The sequence below is a fragment of the Prinia subflava genome, chromosome 9 (genome assembly GCF_021018805.1).
Source record: "Prinia subflava isolate CZ2003 ecotype Zambia chromosome 9, Cam_Psub_1.2, whole genome shotgun sequence".
Taxonomy (NCBI): Eukaryota; Metazoa; Chordata; class Aves; order Passeriformes; family Cisticolidae; genus Prinia; species Prinia subflava.
This window is the reverse complement of record NC_086255.1, coordinates 21,795,413-21,820,000: the sequence shown is the minus strand read 5'-3', so window position 1 is coordinate 21,820,000 and position 24,588 is coordinate 21,795,413. Positions and strand designations below refer to the sequence as shown.

General features: G+C 37.1%; 1 protein-coding gene across 1 annotated transcript in view; it reads right to left on the bottom strand.

Moving 5' to 3' along the window:
* LRMDA (leucine rich melanocyte differentiation associated) overlaps nt 1–24,588 on the bottom strand; it is a 610,097-nt gene that overhangs the window by 325,499 nt on the left and 260,010 nt on the right. The gene's annotated exons all lie outside the window — the stretch shown is intronic.

Genomic DNA, 24,588 nt, shown 5'->3' with positions numbered 1-24,588 from the left:
CTTCACTCAGTGTTTCTATTGACATACCATTTCTAGCTTAATCGATAGAAAAACAGAAATTCATATTACTTCTGAAGGCTTTGACAACACTGCAATGTCTAACATCACATTTTGGATTCTGAGCACATTTCTTGAAGGAATAATGAACAATTTCTTTCCAGAATGAAATTCTTCATGACAAGCAAAAGAGATCTTTGGTTCATTCCTGTACATCTACTTTGATAAAGACTTCTGAAGGCAGAGACATGTTCTATCAATAAGCCAGAACTCTTACCACCCTCCCCTTAAGAGTTCACGTTAAGTAACACAATTTTTTCTGTCAAGTTTTCCCTGGACAAGACATAAAAAAGACTGTGAAAAAAACAGAAATCAAGGCAAAAAATGTCCTCATTTACAAATCTAGAAAAAGAAAAATCAGACTGTGCAATATTTTTATGCAGGAAACCATTTCAAAACATGCATCCTATTCTAAAATAACACTGCATAGGAAGTAATGGAACTATTTCTCTTCTGCTCATCTTATAAAATTTTGACATCACTTCCACCTGCTGTATGTTCAACCCTATAACCTGCCACAGTCTGTTATGTTGGTCACTCTCCTCTCCCTGTTGCCCCTTCCCCCTGACTGTAATGGACAGTTCCCTCCTGGATATCCCAAAAGACAAAGATGTGTCTGATAAGTGGGGAGAGGTCAAACATGAGCACAGCTATTTATTACATATACTGCAACCAGATGGAAGTAACTCATCCATCAAGGAACTCGTCATCCTCATCACATTAACTTTTTATAAAAAGCCTACTGCTCCTTCTCTGATCCACACAGTTCAGCTTCCTCTCTTCTGTGTGCTTTTACAAAATGAACCCTCTCTAACCCCATCGCCTCTTTCTCCTTAAATCATTGCTACCTATCACTCCATGGTTATTTTTAAACTTTACTTTTATCAATACTCATCCTGTAGCTCTGGGAGATATTAAAAGTGTACCAGGGCAAGGAAGGGCGTTTCTGACACTTGCTCCCTCATTCATCAGCCTCTCATAGGCCCGTTGGTGACAATGAAAAGATTTCACAATACTGTGCGGCAGAAACTCATTCTCCCACTCATCCATCATGCTCAACCTAGCAGCAGTTCTACTGACCTAATCTGCAATGCCTCAGTGCTCACTGGAGATTTCTTAAAGGCACCCTTCATTGTTGTTAGTTACAAAGAACAAGCCTGTGCCATTAGATAAGGAGACTAAATGGTGCAAGAATTAATGCAACACTGTGTTGCACCAAGTCACAGGTTCAAAGACTAAAGAGTTAGAGTCAGTGCAAAAGATGGCTTTTATCTGAATTTTGTTGCAGATCATATGAAAAGGAGATGGAAGTAGTTTAAACTCACTTCCAGGTGTAGATAGCACAAGTGTGAGTCACTACAGCCAGTTTAGCACTTTTTGATACTTACAGGCTAAGAGGTCCCAGGCACTCCACAATAAACCAAAAACCACATTAGAGCCCCTTCTTCAGAAAAGGACAATCACACGTAAGGAAACCATAGCTGAATACTTTGATGGAACACGCTTTTTTCCTAAAGGAAGAAGCACCTGTGTGAGCAGTAGATATAAAAAAATCAGACACAATGAAAAATGTAGTGCAGATTTTGTAAGTAGGGATGCAAGAGACAGTTAGGTGTATGATTTTATCACATTGACATAGCCATAAAGGAATGACAACACAAAGAGTAACTGATGAACATAAATAAGTAAATAGCAATCAATGATGAGTGAAACAGTCATTCCATAAGAGTTCAAAATTTATTGTGCCATTTCACTTAACGGAGTTAACTATATTTTTTAATGGCGCAATGGATCAGCCATTCACAAACAAGCAAACCTAACAGTGCAAGGTCTTCAGCAGATTAGAATGCTATTTGTCTAAGACATTGTTGGCATGATATTTAGAAATAACTACCAAAAAAATTGAATTTATTATTCAACCACAGACATAAGCACGTAGACAAATACTAATCTGTTACTCTGCCAGCTTCTTCAGCTCCTTCCCTGCTGTGAGTACTGTCTAGGGGCTCAAAGACAAAAAACTACTTATAGACATCAGTCTGTTGTTTGTATTACACTCTGGGACCAAGGCTGCAGTTATTTGAAGAGCCCAAACCCAGAGTGCAAGATCAAACCCCTGATCTTCACACAAATATCAGCACAGAATACAAAACTGCGAATAAGTAGATGCTCTAGTTGTGTAGCTGTGCTTTAAACACTGTAAACTGGAGTACAAGAAACTAAGAGGCTTAGAGGTCAGATCCCACGACAATCTGACACAGGAGTGGAAACTGACTACAGTACAAATTTTAGACCAGTTTTCTTATGCAAGAGTCCACCTTTCTATCTCCATTTTTACATGCTAAGTAGAAAATATCAGGGCTTGATAGAAGGAATGGTTAGCCGCAATCCTCAGATGCAAAGTACTACATAAAAATGTCACACTTGATGCATGCAAAACGCTTACAATTAAGTATCTACAGCACATAGAGGACAAAGAAATGGCTTTTCTCTGTTCTCTAAATACTAGTGAGAACACAGAAGAACAGAATATATACTACAATATATTTTTTTTAGTAGTAAGGGCTGTTCTGAGCTAAGTAAGCATTTTTGGTTACAAGAACAAGGAATCATGCTAAGATCTTCAGGTTTAGTAGACTGAAAGCCTGTGCAGCTTAGGTTAGCATACAATATTTTTCTGTCCTGCTCAAAAACAGGAAAGAAACTACAAAAGCCAAATAGGTATAGCTCTGTCACCAACATTTTTTTAGAGTTCAAGCACCACTGGGATTACTTTTTCTCCATTTCCCCTAAACAGAAATAAGCCTTGCAAAGCACTGTGCACCTGCAATGTGCAAGGTCACTTATCAAAAAATGTCCCACATTTTACAGGTTGAAACGTTGAACAGGGCATACTGCATCCTGATGTAGAAATATGCAGGAAGGGAAATCCTCATAAGGCTATCAGGAGTATAATTGTAGCACTAAATACATATCTTGCACTACACAATTAGTTTTTGGAAGCTTATCGGAAAAACCAAGGCTAGAGAGAAACATCCATTTCTTCCACAAGACTTCCAAAAGCATTCACAACCATTACACTTGCCATGTTCACCTTCCCTTTAGCCAATGAACTGTAAGGTCCAGTTGTCACCTTGGGTTATCTTCTAAAAGCAAGACACCCAACTTTTCCATAGGTATGTGCATTTATCGAAAATCCCTCCTCCTTTCAAGTGAATGTCTCATGCCGCTTTTCTTCAAAGCATCACAAACTCAGAATTTACCCAGCCTAAGACATTTGCAGAAATAAAGACTGCTACATACTCTTTTGGCAACAGTAAAGAAATTACACCTCTAGAGAAACAGAACTCTTTCCATAAATAAGGGATTTATGGTGTGTTCTATTGAAAGCACTTCCCAGGAGAATGTTAGTCAGCACACTCTGCTATGTAATACCTCCAGCTTTTCCATAAGTAATTCGGTATGCCTACCCACTTGGAGAGGCAAAATAAAATAATAAAAAAAGAAGCTGCAGCCTTTTGTACCAACATCCATCCAATATTTAAAAAAGAAAGCAGTGACATAAGGATTTGAACTAACCAAGCTCCCTGAAAATATGACCCTGAAAAAATATTACTTGGAGATGGTGTATGTTAATCACAGATCCCTGGAAATCTCATCTGAATCACGTCTGATCAGTAATAACTGAACTGTCATACTTTGAGATGACTACATTTCCCAGAATAGCTAAGACTGTTCCAAGGATCAAGATTCATTGTCCCTGTCCTGAACAATTAAGGTCAGGATCCTCCAACATTCAGGTTAGAGCTGCTTCTCTGTGGCACAAAGCTCCCTTGCAACCTGAAAGCAGAATGAAGAATTCTGAAGACACCCGGCCCCCCTCTTAATACTTGGAGCTCAGTAGGAGACCAATCCATGGACAATTTTCCTGTCCTGACTTGATGAGCTTAAAATTTTATGAGAAGAAAGTAATATTACAGCTCAAATGAACTGATAGATGAGAGAAAGCCACTGCAACAAAGGCATACACACCGACCTATAATTTGGACATCACAAATCATAATTAAAATGTAAAAATCTCCAATATAATGAACAGATGGCTAATTTAACATGCTTATAAAACATGCAAGCTTTTTCTTAAATTATCTTTGATAAATAAGGTATATTGGCAATTGTATTTATAATACTGTAGGGTTTTTTAAATGTATTTACTGGGAGCAGGAGAGGCATGGACTGTCACAGTAAGGATGGTATGGTTTTGTATGGCGGGGGAAAACAGAAGGAGACTTTTTATAACCTCAAAAGGCGAAACCTTCTTTCAGAAGATGTTATTTAACACAATGATGTGATATGGTGGAAATTCTCTGACCTAAGACAAGCTATTATTGCTAACTGTTCCCTAAACCCCACTGCTGTGCTTTGGGCTTGTTTATTTATTTATTTATCAGTCTTCCACATTCCTAAATCCAGCTGCAGAGCATCCGATCTCTGCTTTCTTCTTAATGGCTCTTTATGTTGAAGAATGATTGCTTAGAGAAATGGGTTTCAGTTTTGAACATTCTATTTTATTAAAACGCAGTTGCAACTCTAAATATTATAGGCACATTTAAAATACTAGTATTTTACAAACTAGCATACAGCTCTCATACAAAAAAATAAAGCTTTTTATTCAAATAAAATAAGCTGTAATAATGAATTATGTGTGTTTATATATTTATGTAGTGCATTATATCCCAAAATACTTTCAAAACCAAATATGCAAAGTAGCTGAGAGATGCAAAACTCCACATATTAAAACTACTTGATTTTTTTGCCAGGTAAGTAAAATCCCTTCAAACAGAAAAGAAAGGGCATAGACTTGGCAGAGAATTAAAAAAATGGAAGTAAATTTTCTGTTTAAATCTGCAAAATTAGTCTAAAACATCTTTAATGATTCTATCACTGTATTTAATAGTGATCAACAGAGAAAAGTAAGCAACATGCACATGCTTTTCATTTAGGAACACATGATGATATGGACCATGAACTCATTTACAAAACCCCTCAACTGAAATCACAACATCACTTAACACTTCAGAAAGTCTTGATAATATTCTTACACTATACAAATTTTGATCCTCAATTGTGGCTTCTAATATTTCCTAAGTATAATCTGAGATTTCTTAGCACCTTTTGTCTGTAAAGTCAAGACTCTCAAGTACCATGGACCAAATGCAACGATAAAAGAGAAAATAATTAATCTTTTTAGTTACTTTTTTAAAAAAAATATTTTTCTCTAACACTTTTACAACAAAATCCATCATTTTGTGAACTTGCAGGACTGAAAGCTAAAAACCTTGCTTTGCCTGAAACCTAATGTAGGAAGTATCACAAATTTATAATGGTGAAGGATCAAGAAACACATTTTTCATTTCTGCCAGTTGGCTTTACAAAACCAATGGAAAATGAGAGCATTCGATACTTCTGGAACAACCAGCCCCAAGAAAAGAAAAACTCTGGGAAGAATTGCAAAAATGCCCTGGGTCAGTGGGAACACTTCCCTCTGAATTGCATAATAAATTGGTTGGACTTGTGCAAATAACTGCCTGAGACAGCCTAGAAAATCTCACCTGCGGTTCAAAATACCACGATATTAAGAAGAAAAAGCAGGACACTGCAGAGAAGTTGGCACCATTGCATTAGAACTGTAGCACACCTGAAGCTGCACCAGTATCCAAGACTGAGTGCACAGATTCAAATCATGTGCAAGGAGATTTCTGCATAGTTTCATGTGGACAAAAATGCAATATTTATCCTAACACAAAGATAAGGTTCATAAAACACTAATAGCATTGTCTTTTCTGGTAGAGCCTAGATATAAAACCTGAGATTAAAGTTCCTGAACATTAAAACAAACCGCTGAAATAAACACACCTGCTGCAGAAGTAATGCCAAATTTCAATCCAGACTGTCATAAATATGATGTAAGAGTGCTGTTGGAAAATAAGTAATACATGTCCAGGTGCTCTGCTGAATGTGTTTGCCAGCCAGGTATTTTCTGGGTATTCTTTTTTAATCTGACCTTAAAAAAAGTCTGGAGAAAGCCATTTCAGAATTTTTCTTCAACATTTATCTCAAAAATGGGCCATTTGATTCGTGAACATCTCTAATGTATATCATCAGTGACTGAAGGAGTTTTTTTTATATGATTTTTGACAATTTAACAAGTCCTCCTGACAAATTAAATGGTTGTGTTGACAACTTAACTGTACTGCCAATCAATATTTTCAATTACTTTCATTGTCATTCAGAAAAAATACAACACGAGGTCATACAGTGGTAAAACCAAGTAAAGAAAATAAAATGATGCAGAGTTGGGGGGGAAGGGGGGCACTGGGAGGGGACTGAAACTTTGAGGCACAACATGCAATTTAAACATTCTTTGTTTTTCAGGGAAAGGTTAGGTGTTTCAGACTAACTTCTCTAATTTTAGACCTTGGCGACATCTCGCTGAAAATGCAACAATGTTTCCTTTCTTCCCATAAGCTATTTTAAATGTCATTAAATTTGAGGTGCGACTGCATAGGACTTTCAGTGAAATCCTCTTTATTTCATCACTTCACACCATAGCTTCGATGTTAACTACTAAACCAGCCCTATATCAGGTGGATATGAGGGCATTTTGAGAGCTATGGGTCAGCTACAGATTTTTTAAAGTCAGAACCTTAGGGCAGAGTCCTGACAAACACAGCCCTGTAATACAGAAAGCATTGTATTTTCAAACATTGGTACCACAGTGAAGAAATACTTCCTGCATGTTGGACTACAATGACAAACTCCTTACTGTAGCTCTGGTGGGAAATTAATGCATAGGGGCAACGAATTTTTACACAAAAGGTTTACAAAAAATCTGTAGCAATCCACTGTTGGTATAAAAATATACATTAATTCAGTGACCAAGAAATTCAAATTATTTTGTGAACTTCTCTTTTCCTTACCACAATGGGGAATCAAACTATGTGATTCATTAAAAAATAGCATTTAAAAAAGGCAGTTCAATCCCAAATCTCTTTTCTCCCAAGATATGAATATAGGATATGGGCATGAAAGCTAAGGGTCAGCAGTTACCAGAATCTTAGCATTTTCTGGCACACCAATTTAGGGAAATTTGCTCACACATGCAAGGGGAACCTGAGGTTTTTGTGCTCTGCATCCACAGCTGCTGCAGACTGGAACAGAGGAAAGCAGGCAGCCAAAGGAAAGGAGACAGACTGGCACACAGCCCAAAGTGAGCAGAGAAGAGGAGCATGGATTTAAAAACACGTGCAGGGAAACCTACTCTTAAAGGCAAAACAAACAAACAAAAAAAGGCAGCATGTGAGGACACTTGTTGGAAATTGAAGTGATGAAGGCAGTATGTAGATAAATGTCTGGAAGTTGTTATGAAGAAAAGTGAGTGGGAAGAAGAGTATGTATGAAGGTGAGTCTGGTTTTCAGTTAATCCAAACATAAACCTTTTAAAGGTGAACACCCCAAAATCAATAGTCATTTTAGAAGCTAAGTACTGCATAAATTACCTACATTGTGAGAGACCAGATAATCCTCTCTGCGTGAGCCTAATATTGTTCTATTTTTGTCAGAATTCCCCTCTTGGAAAAAGAGCTATGATAGAGATATTTACTAATATCAGTATAAGCCCTCCTTGTTTAAAGGATTCAAGAAGTCCAGGACAATTAAAAATCATTACCAGTAAGATGAGTAAAATGATATTGTTGGTCACTCCATTTATAGATCTTGCTTCTCCTGCTATTAAAAACCAATTTTTTTTCACTGTCATATGGGAGAGGAAGAATGGGAGCAGCTTTTCAGGCAATTCTGTATCTCACAGATCAGACCTGAGAAAAACGCAGGCAGAGACAGGAAAAATGGTTTTATCCCTACAAGATATCTGGAAAAAGGCATACTGATATAGTGGCTAAATGTTGCATAGAACTGAAGTATTTCTGGCAAAAATGCAATCAAGTGTTTTTGCCCACAGAAACTTCAAAATTAAGAAAGTGATTACAATATATTGCCACTGACCAATTTAGAGTAACTCCTTAAAGTTCAGTTCTAGCATTTTAAGTGAATTTTGAAATATTTTGAATTAACTCTTTACTGTTTTATCTTAGGTTTTTTCCATTCTCTTTCAACTCTGAGACCAGTTTTAATATTTCCATCATTTATATTTAACAAGCTATATACACAGAAGATGGTTTAAGTTAGCAAAGGCAAGCAATCAGCAACTCCTCCCCTTCTTTTAGCAACCTGTTTTAAAGAAAGAAAGGTAACAAATGCTGTGCTTAAAAAAAAACAAAAAAAAAAAAAAAAAAAAAAAAACACCAAGAACAAAAAAAAAGGAGATGTTACATCATCAAGTCTTGGTCATTGCAAGATGTGCTGTTTCTATCCAGGTCAATAAGCTTCCAAAGCCAACAATACAAAGATACTTTGGTGCAACAAGAAAAGAAAAAACACAGTCTTGCAAAGAAGCAGAATACACAAGTTTTTGTGAAAAGACTGACTTCTTGAGGCAGATTCCATTGCTTGTGTTGCTGCAAAACCAATGGATTCTGCACAGTTCTGTTAACCATCAGCAATTATCTTCCTGTCAAAGCTAAAGGTAACAAATTTCCCCATATCCAGCAAGGCTATATCATCAACCGGACACCAGCATCATTTGACGGAAACTAAATCACGACACCAGCCAAGAGCTCTGACAGACAAATGTGCTGCCTCCGAAAATCTAGGCCTATCACTCAGAGGAGTAAAAAAGGTTCTCTCAGCTGGTCTTTCTGAAAAGAGATTAAATGTTGTAGATTCTGTAAGTACAGTACCAAGCAAATCCTAAATATGAGAATTATTAATGGACTTTGCTACTGGTCTTTTTAATCTTTTGCCAACATATGTTCATCTATTTTACCTTGGTCTGTCTTGTTTCCTGATGGACACAAAAGGCAGGAACCGTGCATTATCCCAGTCTTAATCACAGACAGCAGCACAAGAACAATGTCCCTCTACCTATCACTCGGATAGCACTTTAGCACTAGCAGCTCTTTTATAATGAAGACTGTGTAATAAAAGATACCTCTAATGTGTCCTGTCCTTATGCTTAACAATAACATTCATTTCATGATATGCTACATAATGGGAATACCAGTTCTTAACCTGCTCAGTAACAAAGTACTGCATTATCACAATGCAATTGCAGTTTGGCTGGAATTTCCTGATAATCTGTGGCTGGAACTCACATTCTTTTCCCCAAAGGGACATACAGTACAGTAGATCAGCCTGTAACTGCAAAACTACAATTGGAGTATGGCTATCTTTAACCTATGTAATACCCAAGGTATAAAAAATGTGATGCTTCGTAAAGTGGTGCTATATATTGCTAAATACAAATCAAAGAACTTTCATTGACAGGTCAGTGAGACATTTTTTATACAGGATCTGGTGTCACATTAAAGGTAATCACAGACACAATTATCTGTGGAAATTCCAGTGGAAAGCCTATGAGGGGGACTTGCTGTCTGAGGGGATTGATAGTGCAGGAAAATGCCTTTCACCTCTGGGTCACTGGTTCAAACATGGGCCAGGCTGGTTGTGACCCAGAGCTGTTACTGCCTGACAGCTGTTCATTGACCCGCGTGGAGCAAGGGGATCCAAACCAGCACCTTGTGGGGTGATGTCCACTCCCCACGGAACAAACAGCTGCAGCAGATATCAATTACAAGCATCTGAGGAGCTTCCAGCAGCTCGAGGAACCGTATGGACACTGTTCCCAGAGGCACTGATTCCAACCAGGGGCTGCCATACATACACATCCTGCTCTGGAAAGACTCACACATCCTACATTTCATAACACTGGATGTTTTGGCTAAGTGAGGCTGCTTTCCACTAAGGCAAATGTTTTCCTAAAATAACTTAAACTGCAAAAAGAAAAACAAAACAAAACAAAACAAAGACAAACCACAGAATGCACTGGGAAATTTGCAAATTCAGTTTCAAATTCTAGATTGTATTTGTTGTTAACTGTCGAAAATTCACACACAGAAGAGAGTACATTAAGACTAGAAGTTCGGTTTAAAAGAGGACTTTCAGCTTCCTACCTTTTATTTTAAATTTTCAAGTATTGTGCCAAACTGGCAGATTCTATGTAAAGAGGAAGAATAGAGAGAACAGTAAGTGAGAAACAGTACAATAAAAAGAGAAGCAAGAGAGAACTTCAACTGCTTCATGCTGATACCTTCTATCCTAAATATAAGACAATAAAGTAGGGAATTTTTCCATGCTTAGGAAGACTAGCATTCAATGGGAATCCTAAAAGAATTTTAAAATAATTCAAGTGTTACTGTATTGAAACCAAAGTTTTTATCCTGAAGAAAGACATGAATTATTTTTTTCCTTTCCTTTCCTTTTGATGTCTCTCATATAAAGTGGAAAAAAGTATTGTTTATTCTAAGAATAACAGAACATACAAAATATGGATACAGCAGCATGAAAGCTACCAAAACTCCAAGAGCCTAATTTAGAGCTCATGGGACACCAAAAATACCAAACACCTTCTGAAGCTTGGGATCCAGAAAACAAGCCTCTTAATTAAGCTTCATATGGGTTTCAGATTAATTAGAACATGCAGCAAACATGAGATCAGGTACCAGGCACTTACTGAAAGTTCTTAATTATTAGTAGTATAAGCTAGCTCTGATTAACCCATGTGCTGGATGGATGAACCCATACTGCTGCACAATTTTAGAAACAGAAAAGCTAGCAGCTATTCATCTGGAGAAATTAGGTATTTAACAGCTAGATAATTCATTATTAAAGCATTTAAACCAGAGAAAGAGCTAACCTGGGTAAGTGATGAAAATTCTTAGCTTGACTCTACTTTTAACCTCAGTGTGATACCTAAACAGTCTACTCATTCATTCCACATCAAAGTGACGCTCGTGAAGCACTACGTTTTAATTAGGATGCTTTATAATATGGAACAAAAAGTATTGAAATGAAACACATAATTAAAACACATGTCATGCTGAATCATTTTCATTTATATCACAATACACCAGTGCCATGACACTGTTGCTACAGGCTCTGAGCGCCACCGAGGACATATTTACGTACCAGCAGGAAATCTCATCCCAGAGTGTTTGAAATCCTGGCTGTCCAGATTTGTCTATACTAATCCTATTAACACACTTGCCACTGAGCTTGTTGTGGAAGGTCCCTACATTCAGTCTAAGACTACTGCCAGTACCTCTCCCCTCTTCTGCATATTGATTAGTGCACAGATGGGGGTGGGGTTAAGAAAAGAAAGGAAATAAAATGAAACTACCAAATATTTCAGCCTGTCACAGCATAGTAATTGAAATATGCGTTTTTCCTTTACAAATTAATATTTCTGTTACAAACCATTGAAGGAAGTTTATAACACCAATAACACCTGAGAAATCAGTCACTACTGTAGTTAATGGCTGGTTTGGTAGATTGTTAACTGCCCTTAACTTCCCATGAGTGGTTAACTAACAAACCAGTCATTACCTACTTCATGGGGATTAGAGGTTAAACATAAACTTGATTACAAGCAATAAATGTGAGTAATTTGAAATGTTACTGGTTATTACAAAAATATATGGTAATAATTTCCTCTTTAATGAAAGGGAGCATGTTTTTAGTGGTCCCTAGTTTCTTGTTGAGGCTTAGGAAAAGAGATCAAAGTATGATTAACAGCTACAGTCTTATGATGGGTATCTGGAGCTAGGTGGCAAAACTGGATACTCATGACCTATCTGTGTCATAAAAATATAAAAACATTATTCTTTCTGTAAATAAACATACAGTTTGTAGTATGTATTCTTTATTTGCAGTTGAAAATATTTGTGGCCAACAGATGCAGATTTCGCATACACACATATGGGGGAGAAGGGTTATCCTTTACTTGCATTAAGGAAAAAAATCACAGATCTGAAGTATTCAAATATATGCAATCATTGGTCCAGAAGACTATCACATGGCAAAATTATTAAAAAGGTAATTAAATCAGGCAAATCTTACTCCTAAAGTTTACAGAGTTCGGGACTCAGATCACAGAACCAGGTTCAGAAACAGCACAAAATTTCAAGAAGAAACAAAGTCTAGGTGTCTAAATATCTCAGTGTAAACACCTGAAAGAATGCACCAGCTACTGACTGAGTCCTGTGGTGGCAGTGTAAACTGAAGAAATGATATTGTACAGTGGCAGGCTGAGATTTCCAGAGCCACCTGGATTTTCAGAGATTATCAGAATGCTTTAAATAATCTGAAAGTGCTAAGAAGGAGCTAAATCAAATGTTGGGCCAGGAAATATTTCACACTTACTATAGTAAACTCAACATGGGAAATAACCATAACCTGTTTAAACAGCCACTAAAACTCCTGAACCTGAGTGGGACAATGACCAGGGTAAGTAAACACTGGAAGTTTCAATTCAAGAGGAATATTCACCAATCTCAAATTAAGGGAAAATGACAAAACACTTACTCCATCCTGAAAATCTAAGAGCTAATTAAGAAAAAATAAATTCACTGTTTGTCATCACAATTGTTTTTGCTCTTTAGAACTGATACAAAATTGAAGTTACTGAGGGAACTGCTGCTGGCATGTAGGGCTAGCAGGATCACAGGTTTTGTATGTCTAAACATAAACAATTAAAAGTATTTTATGGTCACAGAGAGAATGATGGATCAAAGCTATACAGTTTAAAGACTAGCATGCATGAAGAAAAAGCATTACTCCTTAAATAGAAAAGGCTGTCTCCTTAAAAAAGCAGCTTCCCTCAACCTGCAGCTTTGATGTGATAGCTCACTACCAGTTAGCTTCAATCTGAGGGTCAGTCACCCATAGTTACATTTGATATATATTGTGATCCACAAAATATTAAAAAAACACAGTATTTCCTTTTGGGAAAATTATATTACTCAAGACTAGTAGACAAATACAGTTGAACAGTAAAATAAAGAAATTAACCCAATTTTCTTGATACACTTTCATGGTTTCATTCCTCATTAAGAGTCCCTTGCATCACTGAGAAACTCTCATACTAAACATAGACCATTACTGTAGTAACTTCTCTTCCCAAAGCCCCAGTTTGGTTAATACTGTATTAAACTATATTTAATAATATTATAAGTGGTGCAGAATTCCTTCCAACAGGTGTGTGAACCAAAAGAAAAAACATAGTTTCAATAATATCCTGTGTAGTTTTATTGAACAGAGACTGGTGCTTTCTGCACTTGCAATTAAAATGTTTCAACACAGAGCAGGTTCAGCTCTATGTGTACCACACTAATAAACTCTTAAATGGTATTAAGTGTCATATACAGGCCACCAACTTCACAGCTCCATTTCAGCAATAAAGCTCAGCATTTTTATGTTATGATTATTATACAATAAAGACAGGAATTTCTCATAATGCTATTTGTGCAGCTATGATACCATTTATATAGATCCTTAAACCTATCAAACAACTACTTTAAATCACTGGAACTGCTGCTGGCTTCTGATCAGTTCAGAAAGAAACACGCAGTGGAACAGTGGGTGCTGCAGGAAAATGCTTTGAAAACACAAAGCCTTCAACAGAATCTTCCAAACCTGCATGGAAACTTCTAGCAAGCTGATGTACAAACACTTACAGGACATTTCCAAACCAGATACCAGGTGCCAGGAACATGCACATCCAGCCAACTCAGCCCCAGGTCACCCACCCCTTAGCACAGACAGAGACTCTCCAGTCTATCCAGCTCCTCTTTAGTGGTTGCCAACACCAACAAGTCTATGTGTGCTATCTAACAAAAAGAAGGAAAAAACTCCAATTGGGAACCCTTCCCTGAGATTACTTTGTGTCCTTTCAGCTAGCACAGCACACGGGACTAAGCATAAGGAGTTGCTCTGCCACACTCTGAACTGGTTCAGTTGAGAAACTGTTGGCCTGGAAAATCAGGAGGCACATGAGGAGAAGCCAAAAGCAGGTCTAAAAGACATAGAAGAGATAATGTGGGAAAGGATATAGGTAAAATTGACAGCAATGGGGAAGATGTCCCCTCCTCTGCCCTAAAAGACAGGCCCTTATTGAAGAGAGTTCCTACCAGAAGGTCCATCACAGTGGAGGGTATCCCCAAAACCAGGCACAGGTAGCAGGTAACAGTGCCAGCCATCAAGCAACACACCAGCAGCAATTACATACATTGATGCACTTCACTTCTGCCTTACTGGGCCTCCCTTTTCACACAGCACAGCAGAGACTCTGTGGATTTACAATAAAGCTCCTCCTGGCCTTAAAATCATCAATACCACAGGCACCATAAAAGAGCAGAGCGTGCTGCAGTGGGCAGAGCACAGGACTAGAAGGTGCAGGAGAACAATCTCTTCCTCTCTGTGCCACTGGCCTCTTCTTACCCATTCTCTGCCCCCAGCATGCACATGCCTGCATCTCACCAGCGCAGGACTGGTCCAAATGCCAGGCTGCACCACCCAGACCACTACTGGCACCCTCTCCCTCACACACTAAGAGAAGCCTTTCCTTCATACAGAATTTTGACAGCCACACTTCATATGGAAAAATAACCTCAAATGAGGTAAGACAAAAAGCAAGCATGGAAACACAGCCATTTAACTACATATGTATTTTGAGTTGAACATCCATTTTCCAGCACACTGTAATTTTGTAAATTATTTAATAATGATTGAGAGTTTTCTTTAGAAGAAGTATGAAGTCAAAAGAGTCTAGAGTCAAAAATAAACCAAAGTTTCAGATACAGAATGTGAGATGTTATTAAAATAAGCTTTTAAAAATGTCACAACGTATTTTTTTTCTTAATACCTAATGTAAATTAGAAATGAGAAAACATAAGTTAAACAAATATTCAGTATAAGATCAGGATCAGCCCCCTTTTTTTTTGGTGGGGGTGGGGAAAGAAGGGGTTAGATGGGAGGGAAAGGATTAAGTGCACACAATGTACTTGAAATATATCCACAGCATTTTAAAAGCTGAAAATAAAACCTTTTAAGAGATACGTTTTGGGGTGTGAAAGGAGAATTGATACAGAAAGCTAACCTGGCATGATTTTAGGGGATATATCTAAAAAGCCTAATCATTGATAATTCACAATTTGTGAGCCTGGTGGGATTTCATGCAGAGCACTAGCCTCACTAAGGTAATTGGTGCTATTGAAACAACACTGGCTCAGCAGCATGCTGCTTTCTTCCTCGCCTCTGGGCACAGGAAGGATCAATATTTGTTAGGATTGCTTCTTGTTCCAACAATGTAAGATTTACAATACTTGCTAGGATTCTCACTTTGTCTTCACACAACTCATCAGTGGAACCCAATTACTAACCTCAGACAAACAACATTAACATGAGCCTCTATGCTTCTTTATTGCCCTTCATCCAAGTCTCATTTCAGGGTCTTCAGGCAGTGCCACTATAACAGATACTACACTTTAAAGTGTGCTCCAAGGAATAAATTTTCAGTCTTTCATTACTCGTACCTTGATTTACTTCATATCATCTTGCCGCTATAGACAAAGATAACACACTGTAAATTACAGCCATCCTGTCTTGTAGTTTCAGAGGTAGGGGGAAGGCAGGGAGTGATGCTTTTGCACTACAATTAGCACTGGGCACCACAGCTTCACTGCTATCATCACTAGTGACTGAAACTTATTTTAGCAAAGATGCAAAGTCATTATTTCATATAAACTCATTTCCTAAATTGCTCTATATTTATTTCACGCTCTGATAAATGGTAAACTCTACAGTAAGGGAAAAATACATATTTTTATATTGTTTATTGCATTAACTTAGGATACATAATCTCATTTAACTTTACTCGTGGGGCTATTTCTGCAAATTTTTCAGTCCTGATGTCTTAATAACACAGTGGCCTCTGATAGTTTGCAGTTCATTATGTTCTACTTCAAGCTCAATACACAAAAGCAAACCCCCAATCTGGATAATTCTGTTCCAAATGTTTCAACTATTAGTGCATAGATGGCAATAGAAGGCTTGGAAAACAGTCATTGGAAAAATTCCTTCAAGTTAGCTGTTGCAGTACCCCCTTATTTGTCCTACAATTTCCTCCATCCTCCATCCTATTCCAGTGGCTGATAACTAAGAACATTAGTTTTATGCGACTTGTCAAGCTCAAATGAAAAGAGAGCTAACTTTAATGACACTGCAATTAATCGCCCCAATAGACAGACAGCTAAAAGACAAGATATTGACTTCATTAAGGATAATGTATTATGTCATTAAGTTGGTAGGGTCACCTTGTGTATCATATATGCTTGCTAATATATTGGCATTTTCCTCAAATAAGATAAATTCAGATATGAGTGATAAAGCTGATTAGAAAATGTTTAATCTAAAGAGGCTAGTTTCCTTATATTCCACTTTGCAGCCCCAGGTATAAGTGGAATAGTAAAAACCCATTACAGAGCCAGGTTTACCTCAAATAACAGGTCCTAGCAATTTAAAAGCTTTCTGGGTTTGTTTTTGGGGTGAGGTTTTTTTTTTGTGTGTCTTTATTCCCTACCCTTCACCTCAGGTATTATTTGTGCAGCTTGCATTTCAGATTTGTTTTTAAATGCATAATTGCCTGCAGTACATTTAAGGTTAAAATGACCACTGCATACTAAATCAGTACTTGTGCATGAGGGCTTAACCCTTTACAAGCCAGGAGTTAAAAACCAGTTTAATTTGAGAGATGTACTACAATAATTAATATTATAAAACTGATCATTTCTTGTGATTAAGAAACTATTCTTTTTAGCCCCATATAAAGGCAGTTTTGTTGGGGGGAAAAAAACGTTTGGGTTTTTTCAAAGCCATATCATAGAGTATTTGGAAAGATCCATCTAAAAGCAATTTGTGCCACTTAATACTACACAAATAAAATAGGTTTTGATATTCACTGCCTTCCTCCTCATTTCCATAAGATGCGCCGGGTAGGAATGTTTCTCTCACCAGCACTGTGTTCTCAGCTTTTCAAGTAAACAGAGAGCTGCTCATTTCATCACACTAGTGACTATCTGCATATTGCAATTTTGTAAATTACTTAATAACATAATTAAACCTAAGGCACTAATAGAAAAGTGTTTTATACACATGGTCTGCTCATTCCACAAACTGCTTCAATAAACTGAAAAACAAAAATAAGCAGGGCACTGTTTATTTTAAAATCTGATCACTACAAGATTATGCTATTTTGTTTAGATTTACATTTAGCAAAGACTTCTCAGATGCCAGACTTATTTATTCATCTAATAAATAGATTAGACCTAACACTCCATCTAAATCTTTTATCATCTTATTTACTATCATGCTTGAATGATTTTTTTAAAGTTTTATACTATGCATAAGACTGGGATAAAGAAATCCCCATATTTGCTTTATTCACTGAGCAGCAAAGTGATATTTTAAAAGGAACGTGATTGTTTGCCTGTTGCTATTAATTTATTTCAGCATTTCCTCAAGAAAAGAAATTAAACTCTGGAGGAGAACAGTCTGTTAATGATCAGTTTGACTCAAGACTACTACAGGCAACAGACATGACCACCTTGAAAAGAACAAACACTAATTAGCATCGCCTGTGATTCCTGTTTCCAAACCACACTTTTTAACCTGTACACCCAATCTTTTCCAATATTTCCATTAAGGCTGTCAAAAGCAGAAGTTTGGGAACCTTTGCTTGTGACCTTGGCATTTCTTCTCAGGCTTAACGTATTGGCATTTTTTCCTCTGACTGCATCGCTTCTCATTTGTCATGATTATTGTTGAATTTTTCAACTGTCATTCCCGAACGTAAATCAATGGTTGTCGACTTCCCCTTTGTCATATCTGCACTGCCAACAGCCTTTCCCTTCTAAATGAGGCTTCCTCCCTTTCCATCCATTAAAAAAGGCCTGTCTTTTGGAGAAGTCAATCCTTTGTTAGGTCACTCCATTTATCATTCTTCCAATCAGTACCTGACATACTTATTCAGCCAGGTCTTCAACCACACAATCATTGTTCATTTTGGGAGTGGGGGGGAGAAGGAGAAAGAGGGAGAAGGGGGCATTTTATTTATGCATGGTGTTTTTTGCCATTTATCTTGACCACTTTTATATTTTTCAGTGCCCTTGTATCTTTAGGGGTCCTTGCTTGCTTGAAGGAAACACCAAATTCAGTACAATAAAATACCCCAAACCTGCAGGGAGAAGGGGAAAGAGACTGCCAAGAAAACATTTGGCTATATTAAGAGAAACTAGATGAGCAAGAAGACTTTAACATAACAAATTTAATTTTGTTACAAAGGGGGTCTAAAGAAAAAAAAAAACACTTCTACATTAAAAAATCCCAAACACCTGGAACGGAAATAGTAATGGATTGTATGACCTTTTTGACAAGGTTTAAGATTTATAGAATTATATTACATAAAACCAGTATCTAAGCAGAATATTGGTTCATAGTGAGTTACAGAAGCCTTCAGGACATGCCTTGCCCAACAAAGAAAGGGAAGTTAGTATCTGTTATTTATGCAGCTACAGTCGTGTTTGGTTGAGCAAACCCCCAGGAATTTGATCCCCTCTACTAATATTTCAAACAGACCTTCAAATGATGTTATTAAGGTGCCTCTACCGTTAGTGGATATCAGATGGAAATGCCTGAAGTTTGCAAGACCTACTGCTTTAGGTTTTACAAAGCAACTAGCAGAGCAAAGGTCCTAAGCTACCAGCTTTTCTCCATACTCCCTTACTGTTGTTTCCTGTCCCGGGCTAGAGATGAGCCAGTCTCTAATGGCTCAGTACAGTCAGTACCGAGTCAGGCACACCCGCCTCCAGCTCTTTGAGGGGATGACAAGACAGGAAATCTCTACATCAAATTTCTGATACCCTTCATACAGTAAACTAGGACAGAAGTCCTATTCCAAAACTGCTTCAATTAATAATTCACTGCCTCATGTCATCCAGCCCTTCCCTACTAAATAACACAAATGGGAAAAGGGTGCATTGTTGTCATATGAGGGTGATATTTTCCCAGAAATTAAAATGGAAAGATGCAAGCTCCTACCACTGCTCCTTCTCAGCATGACACCATGGTTTTATACCTGCTTACATACCTAAATCTGACCAAAACCCTCTTAGCAAGAGAAGCACAGGCTGGAGAACCCCAGACTGCACATCCAACTGACACAGCTTCAAGAATTGTGCACATCTCATTCCATTAACAGCCAATACATTTGTTAACGTGATCCTTTACACCAGCTAGAAATACACAATTTAGATATATCTTCACTCATACTTAATAAAACAAAGGAAATATACTAATACATGAGAATTCCAATAGGTGAAAAAAATTTAAACAAACTAAGCAGTAGCTATGCTCTTCTAAGATACTAGTAAGACAAGGAGGTCTCTGAAAAACCTTTAAAATTCTGCTGCCTTCTAGACCACCATAAGTGGGACTGTCCTTGATAGTTCCCTACCAAAACCATAAAAGATCCAAAAATCAAGTTAACATGTCTATAGCTTCAATATCACATGCAGCTGTTTTCTGCATGTTTCCTCTACAAAGACTGATATATTTGATCCCCACAATAATCACACACACACACACACACATATATGAATATATATTAACTAGACACCAAAGTAAAACACATATAAACATTGTAAGTGAGAGAAAAGAGGTCTTTGAGATGCATAATTTAAATTCCTTGATGCGTCACATATCTTAATTTGACCTGAGGTCATTCAAACAGAAGCTTGATCTTCTACTTCCTATTTGCAAGCAATTACATACCCCATAGGGTATTACAGAAATAAATTTTTCAAAATCATTTTGATGAAATTCATATGAGGATCTTGGGTGGGCAGAACAGCAGTAAAACATAATGAAATGGAAGGCCAGGGCATTTTCAACACTAGAAAATTGATTCCTTACTTGCTAGGAGTTACCTGTTCCAAGGTCTAAGTTTTACTTTCTCAATGGAATTTATAAGAAAGAACTTTGCCTAGAAATAAGCAATATTCTCACACAAGAACAACAAATATGCAACATTTCTTTCAAAATCGTGTACATCATCATCTCTCAGAGTCCAGTTTACCACCAATTTCTGCATTCAAGTCTTTCAGGTGAACACATATAAGTAGCTGAGTACTTCAGGATATGCTGATGAATAATAGTCTAACTCCATATAAAACCAGTATTATGAGACAAATGAGATCCCTTTTGGGTTTCAGATATTTCATTACAAAAGATAATCCAGTATTTGCTCCCCTTTCTTTTAGGGCCTACACACTCACATGTTTGACCTCGCTGCAGAGGCAAAAGTGATTTCCACACTGCCGTATTTTAAAACTTTAGGAGGAGAATCATCCAGGAATAAAATCAGTTGTGTTGGGGAAGATCTCTGAGATCATTGACAAATGGTTGGGCACTGGAAGCTCCCCAGGGAAGGGGCCATGGCACCAAGCCTGACAGAGTTCATGTATTTGGACAATGCCCTCAGGTACATGGTGGGATTTTTGGGGCTATCCTGTGCCAGGGCCAGGAGTTGGACTCGATGATGCTTGAGAGTCCTTTCCAACTCAGCATATTCTGTGATTCTGTGAACTTTCAAAGCCAATTTCCAAGCTACCAAAATACAGCCACCTAAATGCTAACATTTAGGTTTCTCATTAAATCTATTTTATTATACTGATAACTCCTAGCATTATATATGGTGCTCCAAACTTGAGATGAGAACTAACTTGATTTATTATTCTTTTCATTCCCCTTGTATCTTGCGCTTAGTAAGACATTTTATTCAGGTACTTCTGAGGTAACAAAGGCAAATGCTCTACTACTATATGTCATAGAAGCTTTATTTATTTATTTAAGCTGCATATGGTAAAGGGCGATTTCCTTGTGGAAAGAACAAAATGCAGAAGATACTGTTTTAAATCATATCATGCAATCCCGTTCTTGTCCAAGCAACAGATTTACAGATAACAGCAGCAATCCTCCTAAAGTGTAAAAAACCAGTGACCCTTCCGGAACCACAAAGTGACACAAAGAGGTATTATTTGCAAACCAAAAGAGCTATTAATACACAAAAACACCATATTGCAAGCAACAGTACAGATTTTTTTGAATGTCTAAGGAGTAAGGAAAAAAAAAGCAGAGGTTATAGTTCTAGGTCTGACATAGGAGGTTTGGCCTAGCAAATAGAGCTCTTTTTTATTGCATTCACTCCCTGCTAGCTACGACTTTGATCAACTAAAGGGGAGAAATCAGTATCTTATTTGGCAAGCAAAAGATGCCATTCAAACGCTGAAGGAGTGTTCTGGGAGTTTTTGGTTTGGTTTGGGGTTTTAGGGTTGGTTTTTTTCTCATTTTGTCCAAATAGAGAGTTTTATTAGCCATGTATTTGCTTAGACCTTACATATATATATATGTGTATTGAAATGTACTCATATGTACTGGCAACAGAAACTATAGAAAAATTGCCTGGATAAAAAAAATTCAATCTGTAACATCATAAACCATTTAGAAGCTCATAAAATATCTAGACATAAAAGGTATGGATTAGTGCAGTTTCCCCATTTATTTAGTTTTGTAATGTTATATGAGATGCTAATGAGAGAAGGGAGGCATGAACTTTGATTTTTTTCATTATGTATTTTGAAATTGCACCCATAAAGAAAGAAAATGCCCTTTCCTTTAGGTCTAGCATGGAGAATCCTTAAAAGCTGAGCCTCATTTATCCCCCAAAGCAAATACATTCAGTGTTTAATACATAAATGATAGTAATGACCATGTTGATTCTCAAATGCAAACAACGCTATCTTTCACTACAGCATTTTAAAATATGTTTAAAATGCCTAGCAACACTCTAGATTTTTCTGTTGTGCTAAGACAGTCTCAATTTTCTGCTGTTGTTTCAACAAAGGACAAGTAACATAATGCTTATAACATCTTAACTGGGGCCTTCTGCTCCAGGATGCAATAAATTTTCAGACACATGATATTCAACAAAAAAAGCAAGTATGCTATGGGAGTAACCAATTATATGGGGGGTAAATCTGTGTGTTATAATCATGAAATAATTGTTTTCCATTAGTTAGATAATATGTGTTTGTAGATAGAAAACAAATTCTCCCATTCAACACAGTGCAACAGAAATAAAACATAAAGATTATATGGACAGACATATTGAAAAGTCCATATATGAATTAGACTGCTGTTATAAATGACATTTGACCAAAAAACTAGAAGTGCTGTTAACCAAAAACTATGACTTTTCTTTCCTTTTCTGTTTCACAAGGGAACTGCTAACTTGCATTGTATTTCCAAACAGCCTTAGTAATAATCAGAACAAATTCTGTGAAGCTACACCCAGAAACTTAATTGCATTTTATAACTTCTGTCAGAATTATAAACTGAGTCAAATCCTGAAAAGTATTGAAATCCACCTAACAATATTTCCTTGCAGATTCCATTTCACTCAGTGTGCTTCAACTTGTGTTCCAGAACTTCTTTAACATGCAATGTGCGTTTTTTGAATGCCAGTGCATGAGCTGTACCTTGCTTGTTACTTGCATTTTTCTACAGGACATTATTTCTTCAGTTATATTAAAGCCACCCACTGCAAATTATAGCATGGACTGTGTTTCTAATGCCTTCCTCACAGAGAAGCTATGAAACACAGAGCCTTTTAATGCGTTATCCTATACCAAATACATGTATATATAATTTACAGAAAGATTTTTAAAATTTTTGTATTTTACTCTTTTCCCCATTTTCCTTAAAATATATTTGTAACAGATTATAACAGGAAAATGTATTTGAAAATCACTGATCTTATTTCTAAAACCTGTATTGACAGTTACTCAGGCAATGTTTTTCTTCTACAACCTTTAAAATACAAAGGAAGTGCCCAGATTTGTGGAAAACCTTTAAAATCTATGAGTGCTGCAATTTGTGTGGCACTGCATCAGTACCAAGTATAAATTGCAATGATGAAGAGCCAAATGAATCTCCACATTTAAAAAATTTCAAGGAAAAACTCTTTGGTTAGCTTGATAATCAGATTTATAAACCAATAGCTTATAAATAGCTAAAAAGAGCCCTCTGAGACAATAACTTTTGGTTGAAACCCCAAGTTCTTCCAATGCTTACAGGGACAAAGCTGCTTCCGTAACAAAACCTTTTCTGCCTCTCAGAGAAGCAATGGGCAAGTACAGTTACACAAGAGGGAAGTGAAGGGAAGGTCACAGGGCTATGTGGTACATTTAAAAATGCCAGAAATAGATGCTGATCATCTTGTATTTCTTTTTCAAAAAAGCCTCTAATCAGTTCTAAATTTCTTAGACAGTTTGCTTTCTTGCTGCACCTAGAAATGTGTCATTTGTCTATTAAAAAACATAACAGCTCACCACCCCTCCTCGCTGGCTTTCATTGGCCTCTCTTTTTTTCCCGTTTAATGTCTCTAACTTCATGCCATGTTCTTTTCCTCTTTCAGCACGGCTGAGCAAGGCTGACAGGCGGATTCCTTTGCTTTTCAGGGTATTAAAGCCACTTTCCCGCTCTGACAGCCTGTTCTACTCTGCCACCTTATAGCTCTGGCTTCACACTTCTCTGGGCAGCCACTGCTTCTTGACAGACCACTGTCACTTCCCATCATCCTCTCTGTATATCCTGTTCTCTCCCCCTCAGCACGCATCCCGACTTTCCAACCAATGCAATTATTTTTTTTGACAAGCCATCCATCAGCTTTAACTTTAAAAGCACTTTCCGCTGATATCCATTGTTAAATCCCTTGCTTTTTATGGAGCTTGCATGAGAGAATATGATATCAGACATTCAAACTACCAAACCATGTAAATTTACTTTGTTCTCAGCTATGTTTCCAATTTCACGTCCAATTTTTCGGTACATTATGCGTAGTTGTTGTGCTTAATATGATGTTGTCAAATCCCATTAAAGTTCACTGCATTGCACGGCTTTAAAAACAGGTTACAATTTGCATTCTATAAAGAAAGGAAGGAGTGCAGTCTGAAGTCAAGCTGAATCTTATTAAAATTATCTGTTCAATTGTTACATTTGTAGATGGAGTAATTTTGAGGCATTAGCTGAGACACATATGAAAATGTCAGTGTGCCAACTAATGACAATGAAAGCAAAAGGAATATATCTGTGAAACTCAATAAAGCTCCTTTGCTGGTGACATAAATTTGATGATAATCCGAGGAAATGAATAAGGGACCATCCAGTTTGAATAGGAATTACCTTTTCTATTAAATCACTTTGCTGTATTTCCACTTGGCCTACATCTTGGTCCTATGCCACAATGAGTCTCTCTCAGTGGACTTAAAAAAAAAAAACCAAAACCCACAGGACTAACATTCTCTGGAGGAGTATCTTTAGTGTAAGCCTCCTAACTAATTTTAGACAAACACACTTAAAAACCAAGGAAAGAATTAGTCCCCCCTCCCCTCTTTTCTGCATATA